The following is a 27,335-nucleotide window of genomic DNA, read 5'->3' as shown; positions in this document are numbered from 1 at the left end:
CTTCTGGAGCTTTCTTCATGCTGATGGAAATTTGCTTACTTAATTAAGAAAACTTTTCAAGTTTTTGTCTTTCAAGAGGAAGAAATTGAGAATTAGGATCTGATTACTGAAGTGTGACTGCTATTTTTGACTGATCGAAAAACAGCTGAATTATCCTTTTAGGAGTTTTATCTCAGATGCAGAATTATAAATTTGAAAACATCATTTCTTTTAGCTTAGAATGATAAAAATGTGAGTAATTTCATGTATTAAATGCTGTCTTCTACAGAGCACTATTGCTTAATATTTCCACATACTTTAAAAGTTAAACAGTTGAAGATAGCTTCTTTCTCCCCAAAACAAAGCTACCAGTGGACTTGATTAACGTACTGATGTTGTACTCTGCCCAGGCTATGTTTTCCTGTTTTCAGAGTTCCGCTTATGCTTTTGTAGCTGTGTAGATTTATGTATTTTGCATTTTAAGATAATATATGAAACTTTACATTATTATGCAAAATGTGTGCTTAAAGCATAGCACTTTTAATCCAGAATGTGAAAGTAAAATGCACTGCATTTGCATAACACTGAAATTTGCCACTATTTCTGCATTGCATAGGTATATGTGAGGAAAAAAAAAAAAGCTTCATTTTAAGTTTAAATAGATCACAAACCAGGAAATAAAGTTATCTACCAAGTTGTTCTGCACAGATCTAAAGGTAAGTTGTGCCTGGATATGCATGCTGCTGGAACAAAAATTGTAAAGAGATTTGGCAGACAAATACAGAAGTGTCTGCTGCCTGACAAACATAAGATAGTAGTTTTTGCATCTCACATGTGTATAATCAATAGATACCAAGATGTTATAATCACAATATAATCAAGAGAGTTAGGCAAAATAGACAACGATCACAAAAAGAGAATAGGTGGAAGAGCTTACCCTTTGGCTAAGCTCACCACAAAACACCAAGAGAGGTGATCTCCAGAAGAGATCCTTCCCCTCTGGTAGCCAGCTCTTAAATAGGTCTAGGAGGGCTAGAGCCTGGCTCCACCCCTTCCGGCAGCACAGGAGAATTGCCTTCACCTGTGCTCATCTGGCTGACTCATGGCTCGCCTCAGGTGATCAATCAGAGGTTCAGGCCATGACTCAGCAGTTCCCATACACACATGGCAAACACTTTTTTCTACATGCCTGCAAACAGAAAACATACTTGCCGGGCTATCTTTACAGGCTGCAGCATACTTTGGGCACAACGCAAACACATGTATTCATTATACAACATATTTACACTTGAAATAAAGGCTATAGTGGAGGTACTTAAAAAGTTCAAAACCCAAAACCATAGAATGACTCCCTATGACACTACTAGCTTTTTTCTTCTGTGTTCATATTCCCTTACATTGTTTTGCACAGTTCTGGCCTTATTACATAGATTTACTTCTCTCTTCTTATACTCTAAATTGCCTTGCTACTTTGCCAGCATTGCTATTGAAGTTGATGCTTGTTCTTCTATCGCTATTATTTCTCTCCCAACCCATCTATAATTACCACCCACGAAAGAAAAGGCTAGGCATAAACAGTACTGAGATTATCAGTAAGGTTCTCACAAATACCTCCACAAGAGTGAGAAGCACGGAAGATTGATAGCAAATAACCTGTTTTTAACCTGGAGTATATAACAGGATAGAAAGCATAACAAGACAGCAAAGCAGCAAGGTCTTCAGCTACACATCAAGTGAGCATCTGCATAGATTTGATAGCAGTGGGCACAAAAATAAGAGAAACCGCTTACCTTCAGAAGGTCAACAAGCACCTAAGGTAGGAGAAAATCTCCACATTAGATGCTCTCACTTCCACTGCCAATCCTTAAATGAGATCTGGGAAGGACCAGATCCTGGTACCACACCTTCTGGTTACTCAGGTGCATTGCTTGGGTTGGCACTACCTTCCCACCAGGTGCTCAATGACTAGTTCAAGCCGGGACTTAGCATTTCTACTACAAGCTGTCAAAAAATTTATTCCCAAGTATCCCTGGCAGTTGCAGTAAAGAAAAAGCTTTCCACTTGCTTTATATATGTACATATAAATATATATAAGAATATATTAAAATAATGAAAAATTAAATACCTGAAGGGTTTTAATCTCTTGAAAATCTTTTCACAGCAGTCAGTGACTTTGTAAATTGCTATAATTGGATACACAGGTTTCAATGCTAAAAGAAGCTTCAGGCCACAAAGGGTGAAAACTGAAAAGTAAGGAAGACACTGAACACAAGTGAAATTACTCTAGACTCAGCAGATATTTAAAACTTTTCTTTTTTTGAGGAAAAAAAAAAAAGGAGGAGGGAACAAATTAGGGAATTAACAGAGATAGGAAAGAATAAAAAAACAACAGCAACAAAGAAGTCTTCCAACTTGATTTGAGAAACATCCTCAGCTGTGAATGAAACATGTATGAATCTAACCATATGTAGTGTTCTGAATTCTTCATGGGATCATCTGATCAGTCTTTTCTTGTGACAGGCTTTCCAGTGCTCATATTAAAGAACATAACCATATTATATCTGTATTGGAATCTGTGGGACAAAGAAAAATAGCATATGATAGGTGCGACTGTATGCAAAAATTTCTGATGCTATCCATCGTTCTTTGATTTAGCTTACTTACAGCAGCAAAGCTACCCAGTATTTTGTTTTTGGAATAAATATATATGTTACTGCAATGCCAAATTTTCAGTCTGATAAGTCAGGTGTTCTTAGTATCACTCAGGACTGGAGAAATGTGTGAATTAAAGTTTTGTATCACCATTACATGACCAGTGCACACCTGTACATCAGAATTCCAGTGATCATCTATGAGTGTCTTCATATTTTATACAATTTTCTTTACGTATACCAGACAGTTAACCTGCTATGAAAAGGACAACAGTAGGAGCAAAGAATGTAATAAATTCTGATGCCCTTATACTTGGTGGGTTTCTGGTTTTTCTGGAATAATAAGGAAGTAAAGGATCCGTGCACTGTTAAACAAATGCACACAGCTAAACCTTTATGACTGTCACATCAGTTGGGTTTGAAAATGTACCATAACATTTCCAGATAATGCAAATAAACTATGAGAACACATGCAAAATTGTGTACTAAAATAAATTAAAAAGTAAATGATAAGTTACCTTACCTGAATTTACAAATACTTGTTCAGGTAATCAGGTCTTTGAGTCTGAGACATCGCCTTAACTATAGGCTTTCTTGTGATGGATCCTGCTACCTCCTTTATTGTTTCACATTAATCATGGCCGAATCTAGATGTAAGACATTCTTCATGGTCTCTTTGGTATAATGAGTGAAAAACGAGGCATTAACTTCATTCATCATTAGTTTCTTCAGAAATCAGTTAGAAGTGCTGAAATTACTAAGAAAGCTAAAACAATCCACAGTTACAACCTTTTACTGAGAATTTTACATGGTTTCAGTTATCAATTTTATATCACACTCCTATTTGATCTCTATTTCAGGATCACAGGTTTTTTTGAATAACATAAAACAGTGTATTTTCACTGATGTGAATAGGACTGGAGTCTGATTTGAAGTCAGAGAAGTGTTTCTGAGATCTGCTCAGAATCTGAGATGTAAAAAGTTTCTCAGTGTTTCACTGAGATCACAAAAGTATGTCTCAGTAGGATAAAAGTAGTTTCAAGTAAAAAAATACTTTTAAAGAAATACCAAAACCTAATTGAATGCTTCTGGTTCTTCTTGGGAGACGTAAAAAATATGTGAACATATGATTTTTCAACAACAAAACAACAACAACAACAAACCAGAAGTGTATCAAATAAACCAGCTACCTTGTAAGTCACTGTTCCCATAGGAAGCTTTTGATTAAAAAAAAAAGAAAGTATTTGCAATGATATGAGTTGCTGGTAATTATTTAAGCACTCTGAAATACATTGATGGCTGCTGATAAATCTGCTGTCCATTTCTCACAATGAGAATCAATTATAATCATCATGTCCTATTTACTACTGTCAATGAACTGCTTATTTCTAGCTACAATTGGCTAGATAAATGCTCCTAGGAAAATTCACGTTCCCTAATAAACAAAGGAAGCACCTTTTTTTTACTCCTGATCCATCCTTTTCTTCTACAATTTAATTTGTAATAGCTGCTAAATGTAGAACAAAAAGTCAGACTTTATCTACTTTGGATTTAGGACTTTCCAGCAGAACTCTTAGTGAGAAATTTTACTATTTCTTAATGTACTCAGACACAAATACAGTAAAATACCCTGCTCAGAGATTGAGCTGCTGGTTTTAGCTTCTTTTCTGGCAACACATTATAGTGTAGGCTTCCACAGTGGAAACAGAATCATTATAAGGCAAAACATATAAGGAAGAATCACTTCTACAGAAAATGTACATGGCATGGTAAACTTCGTCATCTTCTGGACCTGCCAAGTTGTCATCAAGCTTTTGTCCAGAAAGTTATTGGAATATGTTTAAGGTTGGACTAGATGATCTTGGAGGTCTTTTCCAACTTTGGTGATTTTATGATTCTGTGATTCTATGTGTGTCATTGAGAATGAAGTCTGTATTGTTCCAAACAGCACAATGTCTCCAAGTATGCCATGACTTTTACATTTGTCCAACAGATAAGCTTTAGTAAAAAAAAAAGGTCTGATAAGATATGATACCTTCAGGCCTAAAACTTCTAGACATGGTCCAGGTGGTGGCTCTCCAGTGATCAAAGAGTGGGAAGAGATCCTGCTACACAGGAAAGGTGGTTCAGCCTTATAGTCAGCATGGGGGATCTACCTCCACTCTATCTGAGGAGCAATACTTAGTCTGCAGAAAACCAAACCACATCAATTTTAAAACCTTGAAAATGTTTATTTCAGATGATATAAAAAGGTTTGTACAGTTTTCAGTTTTGTATGAAAAGTTTCACCTCATTTTAATGAAAATGTGGAGTGTTACTGAGAGTTTAATTATAAGGAAAAGTTAGAAATGAATGATTTAATTTTAGAAACAGAATTTTTCACATCCAGCTACTATTTTCCAAAACAACAAAAATAAATCATAGAATCTTGTATGTAGTTCATGGTGCATATTCCTTGGTATAAAAATACTCTACTATACACGAGCTCCTAAATACTCATTACTGCTTATTAAGTCAAACCCTGTATTTGCAAGGGCTCAAAATGTAAACTTTCATTCCCTAACTTATTATTTTCAATTTACAGTGCCATTAGTTATGCAATTTGGCATGTCTTCATTTATTATATGATGGTTTGCACCTGCCTGAAATTGTTGGTTTTTTTTTAAGCCAACATTAGCAAGTGATACAGAGAATAAACTCTATGGAACAATCATGGTCTACAAGCACAAGGTAGAAATAAAAACAGTTTTTTAACTTTTTTTTTTTTTTTAAATGCAAACAGTTTTGTACTGGATTTTAGCCAAAGATTCTGACAGAGGATTATAATTCCTGTCTCAGATACAGATATGTCTTCTGAATTGTGACTATTTCTCAACTTTTGGCATGGTTGCTGCTATGGAAAAGATTCTGAAGAGATGGCAGAATATTGGTACAGACTGCTGCATTAGAGAAAATCAGTCCTATGTTATCACAAACTTGTAAAAAAACTTCCTCACAGATGAGCAGATTGCTTATATAAGGACAGCCTGTATTACTGGCCTTGAAATACTTTGGAATATAGCTAATCTTAGCTAAAAACAAAGATTTCAGAGTAGGCAAACTTGCAGGTATGCAGTGCATATAAGAGATTGAATGACAGGAAGAAGATGGATTATTTTCAGTTTTGCCTATTTTTATCTAAATGAGTGAAGACAAAGTGAAAAAAAAAAGATTGATCAAGTCAAGGACAAAAGGGAAAAAAAAGAAATTATATAATGATAATTACCTTTAAACCTTGGCACAATGGAAAGGACCGTTTATTTTCCAAAGCTAGATTTTCTATTTCTTTGTGTAAAATTTGTCATTTTATAAATACTTTGTTATACAAAAACAAGAAAAAAAAAAAAAAAAAAAAGCCCTCACTTTATTTCTTCCCTTCTAATTTGGTTTTTAAACAAGGAGGCACATACTTAAAGGAGCAGCTTTAATTGGGCAGAGTTAGTCTTCAGGACACTTTACTGTAGCTTTGAACTTAATACAGTGGTATAATTTTAGTTCTGTTTTGATAAGATCTATCAGGGGAAGAGTCAAGTGGGAGGCAGAACTGGAAACATAAGAAGTTTCAAATAGTGAGCTTTTTAAATATGCTGTTTCTACTGTTCATTTTGATAAATGCTACTGTTTAGGGATTTTCAACCATATCCTGTTATCTACCATTTTAAAAGTGATGAAAGATAACTGTAGTCTCAAGCATGGATGACAGTATCTCAAAGGTGACCTCCATTTGTACTTACTGCAAGCTCTCTTGTGTGCTTTCTATGCCCAGCACTCATTTGGTTTGAACTGCAGTGTTATGGTAGCATATGCTAATACGGTAACTTTGTGTTGAAAACAGCATAATGGAAAAATGAACTTGCTAAATTCATACTTGATTACTGCACAGTTTATACTGTGATTGGGAGGCATTGCAATTTTAATTCCACTACACTACAGATGAGCATTAATAATATACTTATGTAATTGAATACGTTCTTTTAATCAAAGCCAGGAAAATGGATAATTCAGTGAATCAGTTTTGGTGCTAGATCTTCTAGAATTGAACATTTCTATATAATATTATAGAGCTATCCTGACTTCAGAGGCATTAAATACAAAAGGAAACATAAACTACATGAAAATTTCCTCACTAGGAAGCGTTTATGGTTACGGTTACGGTTCCAGATCCAAGTTTGGTAGATTTTGAACAATTAATTTTTATTCCAGGAGTAAAACCAAGGAAATAAAAATAACTTCACTGTGTCCATCATCCCAGGTAAAGGCTAAAGCAGTCACGAAGTCACTGAATCAATCAATTCCAGCATCACTCCCTTTTCACCCCCTGGGCAACTGACACTCTTAGACCGCATGCTCAAATAGACTACCTCAATGACCAGGCAAACCCTAAGCTATTAAAGGGTGAGCAGTCCAGAGTCCTAAAGTTACTCTAATTAAGCTGTTTGGTTGGGTGCTGGCAGCATGCAGTAGGAAGAATAAACACTGGAACATGCAGCTTCTCTCTATCCAGTGATATGAAGTGCAGTTGTCCCGACACTGTATGAGCCAGTTATCACAAAGTAGCTAGAATTTAGCTGTTACTAAGAGGTTTCCTGAGACAGGCAGTAATGCTTGTTCTATAACTTTTTTTTACACTACTGAGTCTTTCCTCAAATAGAATAAAATTGGGCTGCATCATGAAGCTTTTCCAGCTACTTTTATGGTCTGCAGCACAGTATTTTCCTAGGATTACGCTGTATCTTTTTTCGGTGAAGTAGTTATCAAACAGGTTATATATATCCTCAAGCCCAGATGACTTAGGCAAACCTTAACATTTATTTACAAATACAGCTACATGTAAAATTGAGTCATTTTCAAATGAGTTTTAAATCCACATTTAATTTAACTGTGGATGAAATTTCCTGTGTGTACCAGATAGATTTCAACTGACCATTAAGAACATAATTAGTGTGAATTACACATAGCATATAAATGTGTGTTTTCAATAACGTTCTCTCACATTTCACAATAAATACGCTTCAAAGCTAGTGTTTAATGAGGAAACAGTATTTTTTATTTAGCCTACATTTTAATGTGTTCTGTATTTAAATATGCAAAAAAGATATTCCCTAACCCCAGAGCTACAAATGAAATAATGGCAACATGCCAATAAATGTAAGTCATATAATGTTACTTTTGTCCTTCACAATGCCTACTCTGCTTTTCAGTCACACAATTTTGACACCTAGTGAAAATGTTTTTGTGCAATGAAGCACTTTGCAGTGGTTATAGTTAAAATACATTTTAAAGATGAACGCTTTCTCTGGAGACTAGACTTGAATCGATTCCCTCAGTGGCTTTCTAACCAAAGCTTGGAAATGAAGTAATTATCTGCCATGTGTGGAAATGAACTGAAAAACACCATGGTTCACCAGCTACCTGAATTACTGTACCTCACTATATCTCCAGTAACAATACTTTCATCAAGCGTATTTTGTTTTATTTCAGTGTTCATTTTAACAAGATTAGGGTTGGTTACTGTTACATCTACCTCAGGTGCTATTGATTCCAAGTCCTACTTTCCTACTCTGGAATTGAGGATTATTTTAGGTATTGCTGAGCTTGACAGTGATTCTGCCTTACTGTAAACTGCAAGTATCCTCTGTGCCAACTGATACAAAATGAAGCAACTCATCTGTTTAGCAACATGGCTTGCTGCAAACACATTGTCCTTGCGCTCAGATCCCTGCAACTGCTACCCACTGGAAGTCATAGTCATCGGCTTGCTACTGTGAGTTTTAATGCGAGCTGAGTAAGATCACTCTGCTGAAAGATAGCATATGCACATATTCACTAATGAAGCAGTTTTAAGGGAAAAACTTCAAGCATTCTTCATAGACCATTGCTTATTGATGCCTTTCTGTTCTCCAAAAGCTTTTATCAGCCAGAGATCACTAATGCAGTATAGAATAGCCCAGTAAAGACATTAACGTATGTGATTAATTCCTGTTTAATCTCTGTTCAGTGTTTTAAAGTGATTATGATTAGCATAAGCTGCTTAATGGAGATCCCTGAAATCTTCTGCTGATCTACTAAACATGCTGGATTTCTTTGTAGAAGTACCAGTTCTGCAGACAACTGGTTTCTTTGGATCTCTGCCCGTTTTCAACTATGATTCTGCTTTATTTTATTGTGTTTTTCCTAGTGGAAAACAAAATAAAACAAAAAATACCCTTGTCATACTAACGTCAGAAGGAATTAAGTCCTCAGAATATGAGGAATTTTAAAAACTTATTCTTTATGATCTACTGTTGATTACCACAAAATGCAGCCTGATTATGAATTTTTGCATTCCTTTTCCATATAAATTTATTAACAACTGCCTTTTGGAGGCACTTTTCCTTTCCTCTGCACTGAAATACAAAATTACTACAGTGGTAAAGCCCAACAGAAAAAAATAGTAGTTGGGACTTTTTTATGGCCATAGCTATGAAAATAATGCAAGTGTTACATAAGTTGAATTGGGTATGTAAAATTGACCTGATGCTCATGTAAAATTACAATAATAATAAATTATTTCTTTTTTTTTTTTGTAAGACACTTTAATGTTAAGGATAGTATTAAATATTCATAGAAGAATATAATGGTTGCTTGTCTTCTAAACACTCTTAAAATATTAATATTTTTGCTGCATTGGACTCCTAATAATGTGAAATACCCAGAAGTTCTTAATTATTAGCATAAAACTATGGCTGGATTGGGATTTAGTCTCACTAAGTTAAAGCATTTTTATCCCTGAAATGTTAATAGTTTGAGTTAAGGAAAGACAGTCTCAGCTGCTTACATATGATTATATGGTTTGCATAATTAAAATATGATAATTATGCTGAATTAGATAAAAAATCTAGAAGCTTATTTCTCTGTTAAGTTAGGATCTATAGCAAAGTTTAATTAACTCATAGACAGTCTAGGACAATTTCTACATTTGTTGTAATACTGCTAGGAACTATATAATAAGACAAAATCTTATCCTCTTTATTTTAACGTGAAGAAGTTATTAAAAATATGACTCACGGCCTCTTGAACCAATGGGCCCCCATTAGGGGGAGCAATTGCTTGGTTTACCTGAGATGCAGGGTGTACTACTGGGTCATAGTATTTTTTTCCCACTGTTCTGTCTGTCCATGATGGGAAAATAGTTCTTGCCCTGACCACTTCAGTAATAAGGATGTGGTGGATCTAAGCCCTGGTGAGGGCCCAGGTTTCCTCCAGGGTTGCCATTGCTGGAAGTGTAATTATTCTCTCTTTTTCTTAAGGGAGAAGTTTTTTGCTTTTTCAACTTAATTTTGCATAAATATACTTGCCTAACCAGCTAAAACCAGAAAAATAAAGGAAAATTAAGATGTTATTGCTGAAGAAACAAGATGTTGAACATAGTGTGCACACAAAGTTCAAACAGCTCTCACTTAAAAATATAGTACTATTTCTCTGAAAAGAGCTAGTAAGGCAAATCAAATCATCTTGTACAAATTCTGTAACCTTAACCAGGGAAAGACCACAGTTAAAATCGGTGGATATGTATGGCAAGAAAGAGGAAGATATTTGTAAAGCATATGAAGTTCAAAACGGTTTACTGAAAAACTCAAATGGACTTTACAAAAGCTGTACCATGGTTACTTAAGGAAAATGTGTTGGCACTAGTGTATCCCCCAGCCAGCTCAAATAATGACTTTTTAATGCAATAAAGTGAGAATTCTAAAGAAGGAAGTGCTCCAACATACACACAAATCCCACTCTGCATCCCTAGGTAGTTCACAGTATTCCCTTAAATTTCTATTCCATGAAAGTCCTAGGTAGGTGTAGCCCCGAGCCTTCACCTTTTTTTTTCAGCAAAACAAATTCATTACAGTTTAGTCTGCTCAGAGCTGTTCAGCTACCTATTGAGTTGACTCCTGCTGTTCCAGCTATGCAAGAACAGATTGTCTTTAATCTACAGTTTTCAGAAGCACTGACTGGCTATAAACTGAATGGTTACAATGGCCATTGGTTTTAGTACAAAGCTTCTCTCTTTCAGTTCTCAAGAAAAGCCATACCACCAAAATATCTAGAGCTAGCAAATTCATAATTACAAAAAATGCACGAAGAATGTACTAGAAATTTGACAAGGAATATTTTGAATAATTTATTTGGTGAATACCATTTAAGTGTTTACAGAAATGTCCAGGTAATGAGGAAAGCTATTTCAAGCCCGTTACTGAAAATGTTCGTGGATGTTATTGGTAAGCATAAGATGCCCTGTTGTAGAGTTATATTTTCACATTTATTTCAGACTTCAAAATTCACAGCCCTTAAACAACTTATTTCTTATGTTCAGATATCTTTAGCAGCATTAATGTCCATCGAAACTCTAAGCTGGGACTAAGCATGCAATGTTTGCAAACTTAATGCAACTTAGCTGACTTCCATCTTGGTCCATCTAATTTAACTCAATGTACGCAGCATAGTTCTTGCGTCCCCCAAATCTTTTTTAAAAATTACTATTTTGAATGCAGCTTCTATATAGCTGTGGCTTCTTAACTCTCAACTAGGGCTGCATTATCCAAGCATTCTCACCCTTGCCACCTCACACTTTATAGTGTTCACAACTAGGTATGTTGCTACCGTTTGCACTGTCAAGTAGCTATTTCACATTTTCAGTGTTCAGCAGAGGCCTCAGCCAAGCTCTATCCAAGATGCCAACCCATCATAAGCAGTAATGGTCTTTCAGGAGGACTGGCTGCTGGAACTTCAGAACCAGCAGTGTAGACACAGAGCATGAGCCATGTTTTAGCTTGCTACTGGCTCAGGATCCAGCAATGTAGATAAATTAGATAAATCTTTTTTTTTTTTTTTTTTTTTTTTTTTTTTTTCCATCAGTGTGAGTTTGTTGGCTTGCATGTTCACATATACAACCTCCCTGAAGAAACATGTGCTGCTCTCACTGAGCAGTTATTCCTCAGTCACTGCAAGGGGAGCAATAAAAGAGGAGACAGCCATGATATTTAACAGGGCCTGCATCTGATCCTTGAGACTGAAAGATACAGCTGAAGGAAAATGCCTTCAGCTTTCCCACAGCTCAGCCAGATGTGAGAGATGCCTCTGAGGTGCAGAAACGTGTGATGGGACTGCTGAAGTGTGACAGTAACATGAGATGTGTTGCATTTGCCACCTGGAGACTCTAGCAGGCTCAGCAGCATCTAATTAGCTCCCAGCTGGGAGCACCTCACCAAACGCTCCTACTGCTGTCTGGAAATTAACCTCCTTCAGACCAAGCCATTTTCTGGATCAACAGATCCTTCTTCTAGGTTTATTATGTATACTTGGCCAGAAAACTTTTGTATCGCCTGCAGAATGCAGTATAATCCCTGTATATGCTTTTCATACTCTGAAAACCAAAGTATTTCACAAGCATACTTGCAGCCATGCTAAAAGTAATTCTCCACAATCTTCACAAACAGTATTACATGTTTGAGGATGAATGAGGAAGAGAATTGCATGTTCTTGCTCTCAAACTAACTAATTTGAAGCTATGAAAAAGGGAAAGAAATTGAAGTTCTGCTTGACTCACGTCATATTTTAGTCTGATTTTAATTGCAAGCACAGTGAGAAGAGCAAGCAACCACTAACTTGATTACAGTGGTAAAAGCAGGGCTAGAATACATATTTAGTGATCACAGGTTATACACTGTCTCGTTTGTTCAATAAATGCATGTGATCACACAGCTGATCAAATAATGACAATAAAATTATATAAACATTAATTCTATCCTCAGCAAATCTTCTAGCTTAGCTCATCTATTCCTTAGCATGTGCAATTTTGTCATATGCTTAACACATGCAATATTAAGCACTGATAGCAGACATTGCTAACAGGTAATGCCTCTAGTTATCTATTCCTGGCTAAGAATTGCACAAGAACATCTTGAAGTGAAGTATTGTGCCAGAATCACAGAACAATAAGTTAAATAAGGAGATTAACTGTCCACAGAAAGCTCTTCTTCATAGTCTTTGTTTTCCTTTTCTTTGAAACCTTAAATGCAATTGCATGGTGTAAGCCTTGGTTCCTATTTGCGGCAGATTCGCCATCTTGAAGTCTCAGCAACTCTACACTAGGAATGCGAAGGAAGTAAGAAGTTGCAAAACCTTAATTACTAGACTCAGTGCACTGTGACAATCCACAGGCCTCTGGTGCTTCCATGACTCCTCAACTGGAAATTGCAGCTTCTGCAGATCTGCTCCTTAAAAAGATGGTTCCAAAAATATTTTCCTTGTCAAGAGAGAATCAAATAACTTTCAAAGGAGCTAGAACCTATTCAGAGTTAAATATCTACGTCCACCAGCAGTGATGAATTGCTCTACGGTATCATTCATTAAGTATATTCTCTCAGTGCTTTGCAAATTATCTTGTATTCACAGTTATGTTGAATTCAGTGAAAAGAAAGCCTGAATAAGAACTGGACATTATATTAATATTCTATTTCATACCTACTTTGACCTAACTCAACACGTTCAGTATACAGAGTAAATTTCTGTGTAGTCCAAACTTCTGTTCAAAAATTCCATTAACTACAGCTACCAATAAGAAACAGCTGTATTTGCACAGTAAAGGCAAATACTGCTGTTGTGAATACTTTTTGGAGGCATGTGGATCACATAGCAAATATTCTTCCTAGAGCTACAATGAAAGCTTAATGGAAATAATAAATAAATAAAAGACAAAACTTTTTAAACTTTTCTAAAATAGTACATTCTATTAGGCACACAAGGTATATATCTGCTTAATACATCCCTTAATAAGAGGGAAAAAGAAGACCCACTAAAAGGAATATATATTAGTAGGAAGTTTATTTCTCAAGCACCTGTTGCAAATAATAGACATCAACAACAGCTGTACAGATTGCTTAATAGTGTCCTTTCAAGCCTTTAAAAAGAAGAAATGACTGAAGTCAAGCTTGAAGTTCAGTCTAGCAAACAAGGTTTGGCTTACTTAATTGTATGACATTAATTAATTGAATCTCATGTCATGGAGAAACATCTGAAATAGATAAGCTAAAGTGAAGGAAAAAAACCCTAAAGCTTTTATTGAAACTGTAATCTTCTTGCTTCCGTACACATTAGAAATTAGACTTTCAATAAGGCATATAGGTAGGTAGGCTTGGTATCAGCTAAACATTCTTCCTGAATACCCTAAAGGACTTGAAATGTCTTCCCTTTTTTATTTTTCCCTTAAAAATAACATAAGTTTACTGGAATTAAAACTATGCTTTTCAATTATTTCCTTCTGCTCCAAGCAGTGAGAAGCAAAAAGCATCATTGTTGTACAAACCTGTAGGAACTCAGACTCTAGAAAGTATGTGGAAATAACCACATTCTCTAGACCTTTCATCTTATTATTCCCTCACACCCTGCCACATCCTTTACTGGAAGAACTGGTCTAGAGGTCCTAGAGAAGATGTCTTATCAATCAAAAATACATATGCTCTAAGACTGCTTCTCTGGAAGCAGTCTGTGACCCCATTAATATCTGTTTACACAGTACAGACTCTATAAAGAAGCATGAATGTATCAGAATTTGCCTCCTTCTTGTTTTGACTGTTTGAAGACTTATCTAAACATAAAAGCATATTTCTCTTTGTAAAAAGCTTGACCTCTCTTATTTCAACAGAATTTCCTATTTTCCTGAGTTTTAAATGAGATGCAGATATAACACAACTTTACAAAAGTGCTAAGGGAGGTTCTGGTTAGCAACCAGTTTCCTGAGGATTTAGTCCTAGAAGACGGATCAACTGTTTCTGAGGTTTCAGTATTTCATAGCTCTAGGGAAATCCATCAAGTGGGCTGCTTCTGAGCTAGTGACAGAGAGCTCCCAGAATCTGCATTGCTACATTCTTTCACAGAGAATTAAAAAGAAATATATTTACACCAAATTAAGAATGGAATGGAAAAACACAAAGATTGAAATTAACTGAAAAATTATTATTTTTTCCCCTAGTTTCATTACCAATCTCTCTCCCCTTTTATTATCACTTATGCAGTAGATTCAAGGTAGGCTTTTTCTCTTTTCTTTTTCTTTTTCTTTTTCTTTTTTTTTTTTTAGGGAAAAAACAGAATAAAAATCATATGGTACTTAAAAGCTTTTAACACTCATTTTTATTTTTGTCCTCAGAGAATGATTGACTGGAAAAAAATATGGAAACAAAATAATAGGATTCTTTACGGATACTTCTGTATGCAAATAAACGCTGTAATACCAGCCATTTCTCTAAATGGGTTCTGCCATCAGCATTCACCTGCAGATAGACACTCCCCTGGGATTTAGGTAATGCAATGTACAACATGGATGACTGGGTTTGTCGACAGTAGTCATTTCTCTCTGAAGCTTATCATCATGCAGTGCAGTATCTTGAAAGGCAGAAACCAAGGTGAGCAGAGAAGCTGCTTACAGATATATAGGGGGGAGTTTTTACACAGTAAATCACTAAGAGGGAGGTAAACAGAAGATATATGATTATTGGAAATTACATCCTAGGAAGTGACATCCTATCAATTTCTCGGTCAGGGTGTTACAGTAGTCTGGAACCACATATCCCATCTCACATATGTTGTATCTTGAATGTTTTGTGAGCTTTTATGAGAAGAAGAGGGAATTCAAATGGCCTCCCTCTCCCTGTCTAGCATCTGGAAATGAAGTGAGCCTTAATCATAGCATCATAGAAGCAGAGGAAGGCCTCTGCAAATGCCACCTGCCATCAACGGTGCAACTAAAAGGGGTGATCTGTTGAGTCAGGTGATATGTATTCTGCCCATTGCTTTCCCTTGACACACTGTGTGACTGCGTAATAAACCTTCTTCTTTTGGTAAGATGAAGTATTAACAGATACTTTTTGAAAAGAAGCTTGAAACTGAGGAGCAAGAACTGCCTAGAAACTGCGAGAGTGCAAAACAATACTGTTAATTATTTCTATAAGGGCAATGCCTGAAACTTTCAATATGTTGTATCATGCTATATTATGAAGAAATATAAAGAAAAAAACAACAGATATCACAAAGATCTTATTAAACAAAAACCCTATGCAAAAGAGGCAAGGGTACTGAAAAGTAATTGGGATATTGCACCTTTCCAAATTAATCCTGGTGAAAACTGTTAGTGCACCCTGAGTACCATCACATGCCTATTTTTCTGCAAGACAGAAATCAGCCCACAAATTGAAAATAGCTGACTGGTAAAAGTAGAAGAAAAGTAGAAAACAGGTTTCTCTGGAAATACTTTCAGGTAAGCTTTGGATGCTACTACCACAGTTCAACTTCTAGTATACTCTCTTTTGAAGTCAATTTATAACCAAACTGGCAATGCTGCAGCATGGCTAAAAATAATTTGGTCATTAGTATAATCCAGAAATTCTTAAATCTATCTTACAAATGCTGTTTGGGAATTTTGCTGGTTTAAACTACAATTTCTATTGCTGCCAACCATTTTTTTGAAGCCTGTTCACGTATCTTCACATCAGACAAACATAGTAGACATCTACATTATAAATACTTGTATCTGACCAAAAGATAAGCAAGAATAATATGCAAGTGTAGCTTTTAGTAGAGAGGAACACTTCCACACAAGAGATATAAAGATGTTAGAAAAATTTTATAAACACAACGTCAGGAAATGTCTGCTAGATTTTACCTACATTTTACACAAAATATTTAATAAGGTTGAAGTTTCACTCTAAAAGAGCTGGCTGTAGCCTTGATTTGAGTCTGCATCTGCTTATTCTCTCTCCTCACTGGGAACTCTGAGAAAGAACTAGAATGCCCCAGGATTTTAGAAGATAACCAGACTACTTCAGTTTTAAACTTAGAAACTCAAGCCAACTATGTTAAAAGATTAGAAATACAAAATTCCACTTGCTTGGTTTTTAAACTTCAGTTAGTTAATGATTCTCAGAGCAAAGCTATGCTGCCACACCTGTTTAGATATCTCTGCTCCTCACTACAGTCTCAAAGTGTCTCCAGGAGCTGTACCTAGCTGCACTCTGCAGTCTCCTAGACCACCCCTAAAATGAATCTGTCTCGGTCCAATTTATAGGAGGGAGAAGAGGTTCTTTGATATATGAATACCTGGCGTGAGATTAAGAAGCAGAGGTTCAAATGTTCTGACCAGTTTATTAAAATCTTACTCAGGGAGATGGGGAAGGGGAGGACGATGACTATTAAGAGTTAAAGTGATGGGGAAGGGAAGGAGGTAATAGAAAAGGTAGAAAAGAAGCAAGAATTGCATGAAGCAGGGATAGTCACCGCCAGGATCCAGCAGCGGTCCCATTGCATGCCTCTTTGAAACTGTGACAAAAGCACAGGGGGAGAGCAGCAGCACTGTGGCTGGCCTTTGGCAGCAAGCAGGTAGCAGGAAGAAGCTGCAGGGTAAGCATGGGAGGAAGCAACAGGACTCAGGTAGCAGGCCCAGGAGAGTCCGTCAGCAGCATTCCGTAGTGAGGAATCTGATGGCATGCTTACCTTTGTTCTTTTTCAGCATGCAGGCATCACATTGTGAGGAATCCGTTGTCAGAAGCTTTTCGGGGGAGAGCAGCAATAAGCCTCCGGTAGCAGGCCCAGGAGACAGAGGGGCAGGATGTGGGGCTTCTCATGTCCAAAAAACCCCTTCTTCTTCATAAGGAATCTGTTGCCAGAAAACCTTAACCTCATGGGTGTAGGTCCCTTTATATCCTTCTTTTTCTGCCAGCATGGCATTCCTGGGTCCTTGGGTAAGAGTCATGTGCAGCACCTCTCAAGATAGCCATTTTCTTAGAGATAAGCCCACGCAAAAGACTGTTTCCTGGCCATTAAGCTGCAGCTTCTCTCTTGTTGCCCTAGCCTTGTCCATCTGTGTCAAAGGATATCTCAACCCTGGTCAAGGACTTGCTTGGACTTGTTCATCAGCAAGCTCTGAGGCAATGGCATAAAAGAACAATCTCTTACAGAATCCATGAAGGAAGGAACTATTTCTCTTTCATTCCAGAGGACTTCACCTCACTGAGGCTTCTTAGAAGGAAGCAAAATCAAGGGCAGGCAAAACAGATGCCATCTTTCACAACTGATTTGGGCATATTGGGGTTTGGTATTTTCTTACTTGAAAAGATCACTTTTAATTGTCTGAGTTTGGTGATCCTGTTTCCTGCTCATCCCAAGCAGATCAACAGAACAGATTTTGTGCAGTGAGGGGAGTAGGTGAGAGGACAGATTGAACCATGAGAACAGAAGAAATGACCAAAGAAAAAAACTTAGGAACAAATTCTACCAGTTTTGCAGCATGAAGTCTGTGTGGGAGAATATGTCACTCTCGGAACAGTAAGCCTGCTTGCTGGAGATCACTGGAGAAAAATCTTCCGAAGGCACTTCTGACTTAGAACACCAAGTGACCTGTGAGACATCTTGCATTGCTCATTCTTGGCAGTCCTTTACTTCTGCAAAATGTCTCAAATCCATTGCAAGCTGGCGTGTATGTAGCTGTAGATCCAAGGAAATGCAGAAGTTTGCAAAAAGAAATAATGCAATATCTTTTTCTGCTATTCTGACACTGCTATGTGATGCTCACTGGAAAATTCAACAGTTCCCCCAAAAACTACTAACAGGAAATCTGAATGATAAATACCAACTCCCCAGGCATTAGATCATTAGAAGCTTGTACATTTTAACTCAGATATCACTTAGCAGTTCTAGCAGCAGCAAATTTGTTGTGGTTATAATGAACGTAACAATCATACACCTTGGAAAGCCCCAGGCAAACATTCTTAGAAGTTAAGGCACATGTCACCTTTACAAGATAATTCATAAAATACTGTGTGGTGGTTTCACCCTGATGGGCAGCTAATATCTATCATGCCATTTTCTCTCTTCCTCATGAAAGGAAATGGGGAAGAAAATATGATGAAAAAGGGCTCAAGTGTTGAGATAAGGACAGGGAGATCCCTCACCAATTATTGTCACCAGCAAATAGTGACAGCATAGGCTGATTACTGTAATTTGTTACTATCACTAATAAGCTAGACTGTCCCATTCACAGGCAGCATCATGTGCATTCCTAAGGCTTCTCTCCTGAATAGCAGCAGGAAGCTATTGTCCTTCTCATTCCATACTGTTCAAGGATTTTCAAAATTTATAATATAATTAATAGCATCCCAAAGGGGATTGCATTATTACTCAGACATTATTTCAGGTATTTCTTTCTCTGGCCATGTGTTGAGGTGAAATAACCACTGTTACATTGGCTTTACTTTTGATGCTGAACTTTTTAAAAGCTGAAATTTTTAAAAGTTGTGAAGCTGTTCTACTGTGTTTCTTTATTTTCACTAGTTATTTATTTCCTTTCTAACTAATGGAGAAAAGAGATGCCAATCTCACTTTGTAAAAACAAAAACAAAAAAACTTATACAGCTTACGTAGTTCTTCTGTGATTTTAGTTAAATATCAGTGCTTTTCCCCTCTCTGCATTTGAATGTGGATATCTGAAAGAAAACAAAAACAAAAACAAAAACAAAAACAAAAACAACCAAAACAACCAATAAAAGAACCCCACTGCTGCATCATGAGACCAGAGAAATCCTAGCCCTCTAACTTGTCTATATCTGATAAAGCCCTTTACTATCTCAAAGGAGCAAGAATTAGTACTACAGCTTTTCTGTTTGGAATCCTTTTTCAGGTTGCTTAAATTTAGTACATCAGAGTGATCATGGTACATGGGGAGAAAATAGATTTGACAACAGCCTTCAGAATAACTAGCTGAATTTTTCCAATGGGGAAAAAAAAAAAAATTCTGGGATCTATTTTCCAGTCCAAAATTCCCAAGCATTCCTAACATCTCAGTTACTAACATACTTTGTTGCTAGGCTGCAAATAAAAATGCGTACTGGCATTTATTTATATACTTTCTACAAGCTGAAGAAAAGAAAACAGAAGAAAAAATATTGCAGTGTTTTCTACATAGTCCAGAAATTTGGCCTGGTTTTCATTCAGGTGCATTATCAACAGAAAAAAAAAAACCAAAAAACTTTACAAATACCTATGGAACTTCCAAGATATTTTTAAGTGTATGTGAAAGAACAGCAAATAAAAGTCAAAGCATACAGAAATCTAAAATGAATTAAGATACCACTGTATTATCATTATTTGATTATTTCAACTTCTCTCTAGTTCATGAAAGGGCAGTGGTTCTCTTTCCCATGGCTAAGGTAGATTTCTGAAGTCTCTAACTGCAAAAGAAGTCTATAAGACAGATAGATGGCAAAGAAAAAGATGCTGAATTATAAAAGCATCAAAACCAAAGTCAAAACCTTGGATAGATCACTCGAACATCACTTCTCGTTAGCGCAGTTGATGCCAAATCTAAAGTATTTAAAAATACTGACTTGGCACTTCTTGCTTACCAGGCTGATTTCAAGTCAAAATCATTCATAAGGGCAAATTCATCACCTTTACTTTCCAGGGCCTGTATCAATGTATACTTTGATGTTGTCAAGGGATAAATATTTCCTATTTGCACAACTGAAACTGTGAGCAGGTTAGCACCCTTAGCTGAATAGGGCAATGTCAAAGGAAAAAACTGCAATAAATAATTTTCTAAGCAGCCAGCACATCAAATGTCCTTGGCTAGTGCCATAGAAAAAGCTTTGTGACAAAACAATATACTTACAACACACCTAACTTACTGAACTTCTGCCAAGGTATAGGCTTGCATAAGCTTATTAAATTGATACTTTAAGCTTTCTGAATTGATGTCAACTTTCACCTACCTGAAGACGAATCTTAATTTCTGTGAATTTTGTTGTCCTGTGTGACAAATAAGATAGTAAACCTTGCTGAGCAGTAAAACAATGTTCAATCTACACAGGAACGTACAAGTTTCTGGCCTTGCTTCCCAACAGCTATCTCACCTTGATCATCTCCAGGAAACCTGCAGTACAGTTTTGTAGCTAAGAAATAAGAGAAAACACTTGAATAATTTTTGAGTGTTTACATGAATAAAAGTAGTTATTTTAGTTAGTGCAATTCATAACTCCATAATTCTCCTGAGTTATGGAAAACATCATATATAATCTGAAAGCATCCAAAAAAATCCTCCTTGGATTGCATATTCAGCAAAAGTTATTTGTTTGATAACACAGGCTGAACTCAGCATGACTTACAGGGGGGCTGTCCCATATTATTACCTGATTAGGAAGGGCAATGTAAGCCCAATTACTGCAGGCAGGCTCAGCCATGAGTCCACATCTCCAGGCAATCCACAGTGACTATGCAGCTCAAACCAGAATATCAGTTCTTGGTGAATCAGAGTTCAGATCAAAGGGGTTCTTAGTCATCATACAGCTGCTATGTTGCTCAGGCAGAGAGCAGGGCCCAAACCTTCAGCTTAAATGCAGCTCCTAAGTTGCAGGTGGTTTGACCCTCAGTCAACATACTTCAGATCTAGTCTGGCAAAGCTGTCCTGAGCAGAGGTAGTTGACTGCTGAGAGAGGAGGTGCACTCATTGCCCTGATAAGTGAGCTGCTCCTTGTCACTGTTACCCACCTGCTCTTTAGTAGTTGTCTATGCCCAGGACATGACACTGACAGGAGGATGCAAAGGGGTGGAGCTGACTGTAGAGCCATGTAGGCAAGAGGACTCGTGTCAGGAGATGCTAAAGTCATGTTTTCTTCCTGGCCCTCACTTTTGCACTTGAGTTTTCAAATGTCAGAAGACTATGGCCTGTAAACAGATACATGGAGTCTCACAGTAGCAGGGCACCACCAAAGTCAGTTTAAAATTATCCAACCTCTGCAATTATTTCCTGATATATTAATGATGAAGCTTCAATTGCCATTGCCTTCTGTTTACAGCCCCTGTTTGAGAAAGATTTGCTGCATTTAGAGATGTGGTGGCAAGAAGATAAAATCTAATAGGCTTTTTCCATCCCTCACTGACTTCTTTGATCCCTCAGAACACGCAAGATACAAACTTCAGTCAGATCCCCAAAGCACATAGTGTCACTTTTATTTTTCTTCCAAATGGACATAAGGGGCTGTTCAGAGAGCTATAAGAATTAAAAATGATTCTGTATTCTCCTTTCTTTGGTCCCTTGGGACACAGTAATAAACAAAGACAAGACACTGAATTCTTGTATTTGCAGTAGGGTAAATAATTAAAAACTGTTCAGTGTGTAAGGGGAGTTCTCAAGGTTGCTGTTGATAGCAGTAGAAGATGGTAATTAGTAGTATTACTTTGTTTTGTGGCACAGCTGAATATAACTTGTGGCTTTTTAGAAGTATTTAATACCCTTTCAGGCATATTTGAATGTTACTGTTTTAGTTTTATCTGTTGGTTCTTTTTTTATATAGAAGTAATAGAAGATACATGAAAGAAGTTTGGAAGGAAAAGAGAAGCTGTAGTGATTAAGTAGGCAGCATATAAAGAGCAAAACAAAAATATAAAACCTTAGAAACTCACTGTGGAGTAGGAGACAAGGGAAAAGAAAAAAAAAAAAACAACCTTGAAATAAATAAGCTATATCAAAGCTTGAAACAGCTACAGAGTAAAGGTAAAAAGATGCCTGGAAGGGTTGGTATACAAATAGCTGTTTCCATAGCTGTGTCACCTCACCAAACTCTATTCTTTAATCAGAACAAGTAATACATAGCAAAACAACAACAACAACAACAACAAAACTAATGACAAAACTGGCAGCTAATGAGACCAATTACACTAACCATGGAAGGTAATGAAAGGTAAGTGACCTGGCTACTTCTCCCATGAAGGGACTGTGACCGCATGGTTAAGAAGTGTGATACAGATTCATAATTTTTCTAGTGAAGCCTTACTGTGGGAAATCTGCCTATACATCACTCTGAGACTCTAAAATTATTTCCTCTTTCATTTTGTAGGTAAATAATGACAAGTTGCAGTCTGCAGTACACAGGTTTCTTTAGTTTAGAAGTTTTCATTGTAAGCAATGGAACAAATAAATGACATGGCAAAATACATGCTCAGCTAAAAGATTTGAACTTTATGTTTTTTAGAATTTACTTTATCTGGAAACACCATAAGCTACAACTTTGTCAGAATTTCTTACAACTTAGTACTCATATTCAAATCTAACAGCTAATAAGATTCGGTTTATTTTCTTCAAAACAAGTTTCAAGGTTCAACTAAAGTAATTTTCTTCCTCTTCATTCTACATTTCTGGTAAATTTCACTGGAGTTTCTTTGGAGAGATCACAAAAGTGGCAAAGCACAGCAATACAGCTCTGACAAGTGGTAGTTGGTGGAAATATGTTTTCTGCCTTAGGGGACTTTGTGTATGTTAAGTTCACAGCATGTTTAGTCACAATGAAAGAGCAAACTTGTATACAATACATTATAAAGTTGAAGGAGCACATCTTCACATCAGTCTGAGATTCTAGATTCAAAGCATCAGCATTCATCTTTCTCACCCTCTCTCATGGAAAGTAGTTGACTTAGAGCACTGTGGAAAACTAGACAGTTGCAAACTACATACAGAAAAAGAAAATCAACAACCTAATGAGAATGAATAGGGACTCCTGAGACACTGAAGCATGAAACTATCTTTACTTGATTGATAAGGAAGTGGTTCTCTGGTTGTATTGCTGCTGCCACCATGTTTTTCTTCATCTTAATTCTGCTTACGTGTCTGAAATATCATTCTGGGAACAGTTGCCAGATGTTTAGAGGAAGGTGACAGAAAGGGTTATAATTCTAGATGAGTCTGGCATATGTGCGTCATCTATAATGAAGTTCTACCTGCAAGAGCAACAATAATTTACATGATGAACTTTTGCTGAAGAGAAGTTATGGCCAAACTGAGTAAATGGCATGAAATTCTGTTATCCACTGAGGACTCACTGTGAGCATATCTTTAAGAACAAATTTGGAAGTAATAGTACAAAAGGATGATAAAAATATTAAGAAGCATTTAGCTTGGGAAAATGTATGCTTTCAGTGTTTGGTCCAGAGCTTAGAAGGCATTTAGAAGCTCTGGTCATAAAACAAAGTCTGCACGGATGCTTCATAGTTCATAGGTGCTTCCAATGGCAACATTTCAAAAGAGAGTTATTTTAGTGTTTTTTTTTCTTCCTTCCTCTATCAATAAATTGGTATACAGAACTCTGTATTCATTTTCCTGTCTTTTTTTTTTTTCCATTGTTGCTGCTTTCCTGTGTGTTTTTCTGTCCATTTTGCTCTTATAGTTGTCAATGAAAAGAAAATAGAAAATTGTGTTAGATGTTCTGAAAAAAAAATTATATTAGTTAACAACTTCAGAGAGAGAAATCATCATTATTTTCTTTGGCTTTACTATTATCTGTACATCAGCATTTATCGTAATACATGTGTATAACTACATATAAAAAAACATAGTGCAAGGGTATATTCACATGCAAAAACTCACTGTTACACTTTTTGTAGCAAAAACACATAACATATCACTGCACAATGTACCTGAAGTGTAAAGAGTCCCAGAAGAAATTTAAATTACAAATACTCTAATTTTAAATCCCCAGAGTAATTTCACTTAAAGTGAGATTAAGATCCAGTATAAGTATTATGAATGGGACTATTATTCAAGCTACATGACAGTTCCCATTACGAAGTCCCAGTTTTGGTGACTTATCATTTTGCTGAACTTTCATCTTTCAGACTGCTATGTTTCTCACTGACAGAATTGAGCTGGAGGCTTTCTGTTTCAGAAGGATGGCCTGGCTGTCAGAAATACAGTCTGTCTCCCAAAAGAAAACTTCATGGTATCTCTCCACAGCATGTTCTTGCTCCCTGTCACCAATTTAAGCAAGTACTCCAGTGGCTCAGAGACATCTTCCTCCCAAGTGAGAATTTGGGCAGGACATGTAAGAGAGAGAGTTGTGAGGAGAGTATAAGGGTTGTCCTTGCTCCAACTGTGACTGCTGATAGCAACCTTCTCCTTTTGCTCCATTCTTCCATTTTAGATTTGAACTCCACACTTCCAGTCCCCGTGGGAACCCAGAAGATGAACAGTTCTGTACTTACTTGCTGCTTCTCTGTTAGTTACAAGAATACAAACATACACCTATTCCAGCCAATTCTGAGAAGATTGCTAGTGTGAAATGCAATGCAGCAAACATGCTAAACTGATCTGTATTTCTCATTTTCTGCATACCAGCTCTAGGATCTGAGGATCTCATTTGCAGAACTGCTGAGTGTACAGAGCACCAGCTGACATCAAGAGAGCCTTTATGGGTAATTAAATATTAACTGACCAAAGAAAGCCTGAAAAGACAAGTCATTTGTGTCTCTGAGAAATCAAAACAGATAATTTTCACCAACAGAATGTTACAAAACTCAATACTACAGTCTTTGCAAAGGTTCCAGATGTTACTGAGGTGAACGGCATGGCAAAGTTGACAAAGTTATTGATAGTTCTGTTTCCAGTTCACTTTAAATAGACATGGCTACATACAGAACAAAAAAAAAAAAAAAGCAGAAAAAAATTTAAACTTTGTCAATAAGAACACTATCTGCTCTGTATACTGCATGGGGTAGGGACGTGCTAGACAAAAATACATTTTTGGAGGTCTCAGATTAACAAATATGTGTGAGTAACTTGATCACTGTCTTTCTTTGTTTCTTTATGTTTGCCTTTTGTAGCCTTGCTATCATACAAATAAGTGGTTTGTTCATGTACTTCCCATGGGGAAAATCAAGCAATTGAACCAATACAGATGAAAACAAAAATACTTCTGCACTGTACATAGGGGCAGGCAAAAGCAAGATGTTTCTATCTACGCTTGAGTTAATGAGAAATTATGGACCTGTCATTTTCAGCCCTACATTGAACAAGAAGTATTTTTTTTCCCATACATAATTGAATCAGTGCTGAGATTACTTTTTCAAAGTTTTCTGGTTGAAGTCAAATATCCACAGCAAGCAAAAAATAAAATAAAATAAAATAAAAAAAATTAAAAGCTACAGCTAGTACCTCAGTATTTTGGAACACATAAAAGATATTGCAGGCTCAAAGTTAACAGCTGCCAGTAGACTAGGGTAACCGTGCTGATGACAAGTATTCCTAAAGTAAGATTATTCATTAGTGAAAGAGAGGAAGCTGTTTCATATACAACTGCTTAATTAGCACAGAGTAGTGGACATGCTGCACATTCTTCAATTACAGAAGTCTATTCCAGCTGAGGAGTGAGCTTGGTTTGCTACACTACTGATTTGAACACAGACAGATGAACTTGAGATTTGAGCTGGCAGAATTCACAAAGTGGAGGAAAGCAAAATGCATTGCAATACCTTACAATTTTGATATATATTTTTTCCCCCTACAACATTACTATCAAATAAAAAACAATTCACATGAATAAAATTGGGCTATTACCCCTCAGTAGCCATGCAAAACTGTTTTGATGTCATTTCGTACTCACTGGTTTTCTAATTAAGCTTCTTTGTACAAGCTTGTTTCCTAGTTATTCCATATCTTTTTCTCATTAATTCTTTTGAAATAACTAGGTGTAATGCTATAACATGATGGGAAGTACAGCAATAAAAGAAGTGTGGCAAAGTCTTTGGCTGCAGTAAATGAGGACAAGAACAAATGCAGCAGCAATGGGCACATGGCTGAAGGAAAATGAAGGAAAAGAGCTGCTTACCTTTGGAATGCCACAGGTAGACAGGGATCTCCAGTGAAATACCCTCACCCACTTAAGATAACACAATTTTCCCCTAACAGGTGCCCATGGAGCTAGTATGCATTAGACTAAAGGGGAGAGCAGGAGGATATACCTAGGCATCTAAAGTGGTCTCAGCACTGGGTGTGTAGTGGACTAAATATGTGACATTACCTAAGATTTCTGACACTGACTAGACATTTCTGTCCAGCAATATTTGGCGTTCTCATTTTGAGACAAATATGGGTGATGGCTATCAGAGAGCAAACTACTCCACAGCTTGTTGACCTCAGAAGGAAATACTTGAATCTAAAATATTTATATGGAAAACTGATTATTTATTTATTTGTTTATTTATTCATCTGGCTACTCTCAGGCAGCCTTAGGTATTGTTTGGAGCTGATGTTGTACTTCGTTAAGATGATCAGTTTTGAAATGAGAACTGTCACCTACATGTTATCAGCTCAGCCACAAACCTACATACAAACACACATATATATGCATATATATGAATATATATAAAATGCATATATCTATAAATGTGTAAGTATATGTACAAATATAGACACAAAATTTATATATATATATATAAAAAATAAAATCAGTGCAAAAAACCCCCCTCATATATATAAATATATAAAATATAAAAATAAAATATTATATATATATATATATATATATATGTATATAATCAGCCATAAGGAAGAGTTTCAGCACTTCAGAGAAGAAAGAAAAGCTTCTATGCTATTTTGAGCTAACCAATAAATGAAACAGATAAATGTGTTAACTGCTTTCCTAGATGGTGCCTCAGGGGAGGTCGAGAGGAAACATATGCCAGTAATTGTAAAGAGGTACTGCTGCTCACTTGTAATTTTAAAACTGAACAATAACTATGTAAATATGAATAGGCTGTATCTTTGAGCATTAACAAAATAGTTGGTTTAGAAAGTTCAGAAACTGTAGTTTGGGTAACGTC

Source organism: Lagopus muta, chromosome 1 (genome assembly GCF_023343835.1).
Source record: "Lagopus muta isolate bLagMut1 chromosome 1, bLagMut1 primary, whole genome shotgun sequence".
Lineage (NCBI taxonomy): Eukaryota > Metazoa > Chordata > Aves > Galliformes > Phasianidae > Lagopus > Lagopus muta.
The sequence above is the reverse complement of the archived record's forward strand: the minus strand, read 5'-3'. Positions refer to the sequence as shown.